The 8053-nt window shown below is 46.9% G+C and overlaps 1 long non-coding RNA gene across 1 annotated transcript in view; it reads right to left on the reverse strand.

Moving 5' to 3' along the window:
* Positions 1-2845, reverse strand: part of LOC126534956 (uncharacterized) — a 35807-nt gene extending 32962 nt beyond the window's left edge. The window contains exon 1 of the long non-coding RNA XR_007600428.3: positions 2665-2845. This is a non-coding gene — a long non-coding RNA (uncharacterized lncRNA). The remainder of the gene's footprint in view (positions 1-2664) is intronic.
* Positions 2846-8053: the final 5208 nt, after the last annotated feature.

Genomic DNA, 8053 nt, shown 5'->3' on the forward strand with positions numbered 1-8053 from the left:
ATGTGGCGTCCACGGTCGGGATCGAACCCGCGACCTCCAGCAGTCACATAGCCGTAAAGCTGCCTCTGTGGGCACAGAAGTGCATAAATGACGTGAGACCTCTAGATACTACGCTGCTTTTATGCGACTTTGAGTCTCCACGCCGTGCGTCAGTTGTCCGCATGAGAAATTTCCATGCTGTTTGGTTTTAAGGAATAGCGGAAACGCTCCGTACCGTACCATGAACTTATATTTATCCAGTTTGACCGCAACCGCTTTCTTGCCTAGTAGTAGTGTTAGCTCGCCTTCTCACATCGCCTTTTGCTTCTCCAACCCTCACCCATATATGCGAGTTGCGAACGAGTTGCGAACGAAGAGTGCTCAGGCTGTTATTCATTCGTCTTGTGGCTGCAATGGGTCTACCCATTCTGTGCCTGCTATCACCCACCTCCTCCCTGCCATTCTACCCACCTCCGCTCTTGACGCTTGCGCGTTGTAGAAGGGTAAGCGTTTTAGTTTCTGCAATGCTTTTGCGGTGGGTTTGGATAATTAGAGCCCTCAAGAGGGCTTTGCGGTGACGCCCAGTGAGCTCCATAAGCTATTCTGCAAATGCCACGCGGTGCAAATGTCCGGATGAGATTATCGCGTCCACTTTCCTGTCTACAACGCTCCCGCCATGTACATACCTGCTCTGAACCACCTCCCGACGCGGCGTGCAAGACAGTAGCAGCAGCAGCAGTCATAGAGTCGAAGGGAGAGGCAAAGAAAGCTTCGCTTATTCCACAACCAGGAGTAATTAAAAGGAATGTAAGATAAACAGAGACAGTGAATTGGATACAAAGAAGTGAAACACATAGAACACAGAGATTTACAAGAATATGAAGAAAGAGAAAGGAGAAATCTGAATTATAACATAAACGGCAGTTCCTTGCTGTTTGAGGCTCTAGGTGAGTGCCTAAGGTCGAAAACATGCCGGAGCAACCATTTGCAACAACATGAAGGCTTTGTCTGCTGCAGCCAAATATGTCAAGGCCATTCAGTACATCCTAATGAAATGTGAAGAGATTCACCCAGACAGACCTGCAGCTAACGTAAACCTTCCAGAATCACTTGTATGTCAAGTGGCCGGAAGCGTGAATGAATCAGCAGTCATGATAATTGATGTTTAGATTATTGGCTGAAAAAAGAAGCGGTTTAGTTCGACTTCGAAAAGACGAGTTCGCGTTTTTTTAACGAAAAGTTCCAGTTGAGTCAAAGACGTCTCTCAAAATCACCAGGAGTAGATGAACAATCGCACGTTTCATCATGCCATGGTGCAATTCAGCGCGACAACGTGAAGACCTAACAGCATCCATTAGCGTGCGCACCTCATAGCTGTGTGTTCTCTATCATTGTCGATTAAAATCTGTTATATAGTGAGCGCTAGATGACATATTCGTATTCTGCTTCAAGCAGTATGAATTGCCTTGTTACTGGGTAATTTGGGCGGAGAAAAGCAAGGTAGCGCTAGTACGCCATAAAACGCCTAAAATTTAAATACTATGCAAATCTTAAGTTTGCCGCCAGACGGAAGGTTGTAAAAATTTCATTACACATTATATACAGGCATAAATTCACCAAGTGAGACGCATAGGCAACGTGCGCTTTCCAGATTCGCTTGGATTTAGAGCGCACGAAGACATCAATCGGTCAGCACTCGAGATAAGCAAGTGAGGTTGAGAGTATTGGTAGAAAAAGCAGGCAAGAGATTGATACGCCCGAATCCGTTCCAGGCATAGGTAGGGGTACAAAGAAAGTAGATCAGTTTTGAGAAATAGAAGAAAAGATTACAGAGATGTATACGAAATGCTGGAATTAAAAGCGTGTATATCATACCTGATTAACTAAATCACGCTAGATAACTATCTGTCACCACCCCCTCCGAAAGGGATGCCAATAACAAAAAAAAGAACACTCGTACGCCATAGGAGTGCGGATGCCGCTTCACGCGTTTCGAAGCGTCTTCGCGCACCGGGCTGCCATGCTTTTGAGGGCCGCGCGCAGGCTTTGCGGCAGTGGCGCTAAAAGGCGCCGAGTGTACGAGCGAAGCGCGAAAGGGAGTCCAGAGGGGGTATTTTGTAAGAGTCCACCTAGGGGACTGCCCATTTCGGCCGCTGTTGATTGGATGCAGCTGTACGAGAGAGGAGACGAGCGGCCCTAGCCAATCAGCAGCGGCCGAAATGGACAGTCCACTAGGTGGACTCTTACAGAATACCTCCCCCCCCCCTCCCGTTGCAGTACACGCCTCATGCACACTCGTTTCCACGGTAGCCATACCATGTGTTGTTATATTCATTCAATGCGAAACCGAAAACCTTCGGCAGCCATTGTGAGAAGGCTTCGTCCGAATTTCTTTAGACTGACGGGTAGCTTCGCGATATTCCGCATGTCACCTAATTGCCCATGTCGAAACAGGCGGAAGCTGTCATGGGCTTTTATTGCAGCTAACATGCCTAACGTAGCTACAAATAAGCTGAAACAATAACTTAGAAATTCTGGGACACGACCTGGCACCTGATAGTATTGTATGGGCTGACACGCTGTCATGCTGCATCATTCTGTTTAGTACCTGCGAATCTAGCGGTATGCAATATAAGTTTCACAGCTCAGGAACCACAGACACTGCTTTGAAAAAGAACGAAGTACCTGTTTGATGTCCAGTGGCTTAAATGAATGCATTCCAGTGGGACCAGCTTGTGTTACTACGAGCGCGCACAGAATTATAATACAAAATTGTTTTCTTGCCATTACATAACACACGAACCTTGGCCAGAGCGAAAGCTAACCAACATTCAAAACGCATACGTTCGGGCAGGGGATGCTTATATCCCAGTGCTGGGAATAAATTATAATATATTGCAGAAGCAGTAGCAACAGCTGCGCAGAATTGTTCGCCTTCAGCATTGTTGTCCGACACGACCGCACTAGCCACACTTTCAACGTGTCGCTAGAAACGGTCCTTTTATTTTACATCCTCCTTCTACTCAGACGCCGACAAATATTTCTACATCTCTGCTGATTTTCTTGAGATTTAGAAATCCCAGAGCGAAGTCCTCCACACAATGGCGAGCTTCTCTTTACACCTTGCTAGTTACCGCATAATTCCATGTCGAACACTTCAAATAGAAAACTGACAGTACGAGATTAAGATAAACTGTACAAGTGCAAATAGGAGGCTGAGTTGGCTTATATTTAGACATAAAACGGCCAACGCAGTATTGCTAGAATTCTATAGAGAAAACACAACATCCTTGTATTAAGCTATCACAATCTTCAAACATCACTTCATCTGTCGCTTTGTACTGCTGAGTAGACCATAAACATGATGACTTTGGCGCAAACAAGGAAAGCCGGAAGGGCACACGGTGAGCGCCAACTTTCAACTGTTTATTCTCAATTGTATAACATGCAATATATACACGCCGGCGAATGAATTACATACAAAAACACCTTCAATCGCGGCACCACCCTGATCACTGCCGGCTATTAAAAAACCTTCTCTCGGAATGCAAAAGTAAAATTGATGTGTCGCTAATGCAAGACGACCCTCGCTTTTTAATATGAAACGCCTCTAACAATTCACGTGCCGTGGTGTCCCTGCTTCTTCCAAGAATCCGTATCTTCTCCTGCCATGGCTCCCACTGCTATGAATTGCAGTGCTTAGGCTAATGTGCTCTGTTTTTACCTTCAGTCACAGTTCATGTTCCCACGCACGTCCATTGACGCATTGCCCAGTCCGGCCGACTTATGTCTTACGGAAAGAGAACGTAAACTGATACACGACTCCAGTAGCACGATTTAGGAACGGCTTGGCATGTGCTTTAAAACAGCCACGTTTCTTGCTTCATCAGAGAGAATGCGAGGACACAGCTGGGCGAGCTTGCCTGGTGCAGAAAATGCGACTGGCACCCCATGTCTGTCTGCAACCATCTTTAGGTTGTGCGTTACACGGTGCATATAAGGTCTCACCATTATCTGCGCTTGCTCAGCCCTTCTCCTCTGTTCGTCGCTCTTGAGTCTCTGAAGGAGTTACTTGGCGGCGGCAGTAATGAACGCGCGGGGAAACCTAGCGGAATACGTCGAACCAATTGATACTTAAAACTTGCCTGCATTGCGTGAGGGCTCGACCATACTAGAGCGGATTCAAGGTAATGCTTAGCAATCCCTCTCTTAACTGTCTTGGAATGTGCCTACTCATATGGCAGGAATTCCTTTGTTGTCCGAGGCGAATAAAGCCAGCAGGTGATGTTAAGATCTAAAGATTGTTGAGAATTGCATGAAGATACTTCGTAATTCAAGACCAATCCCTTCCCGAGACGGCAAAAGGCTGCTAAAGCTTTATCAACAATGGCGTGATATGATACAATGGATTGTCCTTTAAACCAATTAAAAAATCTTCGACATGCCTAAAAACCTTAACCCCCCCCCCCTCCCCCCACTTAGAGTGCTGCTCCAAGGCATGATCCAATAGTAGATAAAAAGAACTTACAAAGCACAGGAGCAATACAGGAGCCAATACAAATGCCTTGTTCTTGTACATAAAATTGGTCACGAGATTTGATGAAGGTGACTTTAAGATAAAAGCCGAGAAGAGATAAAAAAGCGTCGACACACCTGCAGTATTCTGAAAGGCAACGGGACCGCTCTCGTCGACGCACCTTCTGATACAGAGAAGCAATTCATTGTGCGGCACAGGATAAAACAAAGCCTCAACGCCCACGGAAAACGTGTACCCTATCGATGGATTCGTCTGCAGAAAGTGCGTGACCCAAGAAAAATTCTCTGTCACAGGCGGGTCGTCAACAACAAGTGAATTAAGGTGTCTCGTTAAAGACTGGCTTATCACATTTGGCCAAGCTCCGCGTTCACTCACAATTGGCCTAAACGGAACCCCTGGCTTCTGCGTTTTTGCCGTGATGAAAACAAAAAGGGCGACGCTCTTCCAAGTTCCAGTTCCGCCCTTTCTGTCTTCTTCACGGCAAAAACGCACAAGCCAGGGGTTCCGTTTAGGCCAATTATGAGTGAACGCGTTGCTTGGCAGAATGTGATTAACCATCTTTTAATGAGGCACCTTCACCTTAATTCACTTGTTGTTGATGACCCGTTTGCGTCAGAGAATTCTTTATGTGTCACGCACTTTCTGCAGACGAGTCCATCGATAGGGTACTTGTGTTTCGTGGGCGTTGAGGATTTTTTTATTCTGTCTCGCACAATAAATTGCTTCTCTTTGTAACAAGGTGCATCGACGAGAGCGGTACCGTTGCCTTCCAGAATGTTGCAGGTGGGACTGTTGACGCTTTTTTATCTCTTCTCGAGTTTTATCTTAAACTCAGCTTCATGAAATTTCATGACGATGTTTACGTACAAAGACAAGGCATTTGTATTGGCTCCCGTGTTGCTTCTGTGCTTTGTAAATTGTTTTTATCTGCCATTGGCTGTGTCTTGGACCAGCACTCTAAATGGGGGGGGGGGGCAGGTTGAAGGTTTTTAGGTGTTTCGGCAATTTTTTAATTGTTTTAAAGGAACAATACATAGTATCATATCAGGCCATTGTTGATAAAGTTTTAGCGACATTTTGTCGTCTCCAGAAGGGATTGGTTTTTTATTACGAAGTATCTTCACGCAATTCTCAACAATCTTTAGATCTTAACATCACCTTGCAGACGGCTCACACCTGCTGGCTTTATTCGCCTCGGACAGCAAAGGTATTACTGCCATGTGAGTCGGCACATTCAGAGACTGTTAAGAGAGTCATTGCTAAACATTGCCTTGAATCCCCTCCTGTGCAGTCAAGCCCTCACGCAATGCACGCAAGCTTTAAGTATCAATTGGTTCGACTGCGTTTCGCTGGGTTTCCCCACGCGCTAATTACTACCACTGCCGAGTCGCTCCTTCAGAAACTCAAGAGCGATGAACGCAGGAGAAGGGCTGAGCAGGCGCAGAGAACGGTGAGGCCGGAAGTCTTGCCTTATATGCACCATGTAACGCACAGCATAAAGAAGGTTGCAGACAGACATCGGGTGCTAGTCGTATTCTCTGCGCCACGCAAGCTTGTCCAGCTGTATCCTCGCATTCTCTCTGATGAAGCAAGAAACGGAGCTGTTTTAAAGTACACGCCAAGCCGTGCCCAAATTGTGCTACTGGAGTTCTGTATGAGTTTTCGTTGTCTTTCGGTAAGACATAAGTCGGCCAGACTGGGCGATGCGTAGCTGTGCGTGCGCGGGAACATGAAATGTCACTGAAGGGTAAAGATGGATCACATTTGCCTAAGCAGTGAAATTCACATCAGTGTGAGCCACGGCTACAAGATACGGATTCTTGGAAGAACCAGGGACACCACGGCAGGGGAATTGTTAGAGGCGTTTCATATTAAACAGCGAGGTTCGTCTTCCATTGGCGACACATCTGTTTTATTTTTGCATGCCGAGAGAAGGTTTTTTATTAGCCAGCTGTGATCGGGGTGTTGCGCTATTCAAATTGTTTTAGTATATTCCACATTCGCCTGCGTGTATATATTGCATCTTATACAATAGAGAATAAACAGTCGAAAGTTGGCGCCCCCCTTCTTCCCTTCCGTCCTTCCTTGTTTGCGCGAAAGCGATGATATTTATTGTCTACTCACTAATATCATGTTGTAGTCACGACGAAGCATCAAACACTCACAGAACTCCGAGTTAACAATCTAACTCTTCATTGAGCGTTGCGGTGCTCAGAAAAACATGTAACTCATTAACCCTAACAAAAGGTGGCGAGCGCAATTTTCGCTCGCCAAATCTTACTCACGGGTCAAGTGAGGGCCCCCTTTATACGCAAACGAGAAGAAAGCGGTTCACCGAGGGGCGCGAATTTTATTAGTCATATCATGAAGAGTCAATAAACAGTGAAAGCAAGGACAACAGAGGGGAAATTATTTGTGCCTAATAAATTAAATAAAGAAACGATAAGTTATTGGTAGTAAAAGTGGATGAAAAAAACAACTTGCAGCGCGAGGTAAGACCACGCGCTGCTTAAGCCTGGGAATATTGTTGCGTGTGGAAAGACACAGACAGAAGACGCTATTTACAGGCTATTTACACTGGAGCCAGGCAGCCAGGCCGACACTCGCTCGCGCCAAGCGCACCGACCAACTTCGTCGTCGTTCTCGTGACGGCTCGTTTCTTGAGCATCACTTGATCATATCGTAATACTACCCCCCCGGCGGCAAAAGCACCGTCACGGTGCTGTTAAATATCCAAGGCGCGTGGAGAGTTGTAGGGCTTGAGTCGGGCGACGTGGACAATGTCACTGGTTGTCACAGCGGAGGACGTAGTGGGCGTGACTACAACGATTTCATAGGTGATATCGGTCACTTTGCGGAGCACGCGATATGGGCCTGTGTAACAAGAAAGAAGTTTTTCACATAGGCCAACTTTACGCGAAGGTGACCAAAGCAACACGAGGCTGCCGGGCACAAAATGGACATCACGGTGACGGAGGTCGTAGCGTTGCTTCTGCTTGTCTTGAGACACTTCTAGACGAGCGCGCGCAAGTTGGCGAGCGTGGTCAGCATGGGCGATTGCATCACGGCCATAAGCGCTAGTTGAAGCTGTGGCGGACGGAAGAACAGTGTCCACTGGTAGCGTTGGTTGGCGGCCATACAAGAGGTAAAACGGAGAGAAGCCAGCAGTTTCGAGACGGGAAGAGTTGTATGCAAAGGTAATGTAAGGTCGAGCCAGGTCCCAGTCACGGTGGTCGACGGAAACGTATTTGGATAGCATGTCTGTAAGGGTGTGGTTCAAGCGCTCAGTGAGGCCGTTCGTTTGGGGATGGTATGAGGTGGTAAATTTATGCCGTATTGAGCAGGCACGCATGATGTCGTCGATGACATTGGCCAAAAACGTACGGCCACGGTCTGTTAGCAATTGACGCGGAGCACCATGCATCAAAATAATATCATGTAGGAGGAAGTCCGCAACATCAGTTGCGCAACTGGTCGGAAGAGCACGGGTTACGGCGTAGCGGGTCGCGTAGTCCACCGCGACTGCCACCCACTTGT

This window comes from Dermacentor andersoni, chromosome 7 (genome assembly GCF_023375885.2).
Source record: "Dermacentor andersoni chromosome 7, qqDerAnde1_hic_scaffold, whole genome shotgun sequence".
NCBI lineage: Eukaryota > Metazoa > Arthropoda > Arachnida > Ixodida > Ixodidae > Dermacentor > Dermacentor andersoni.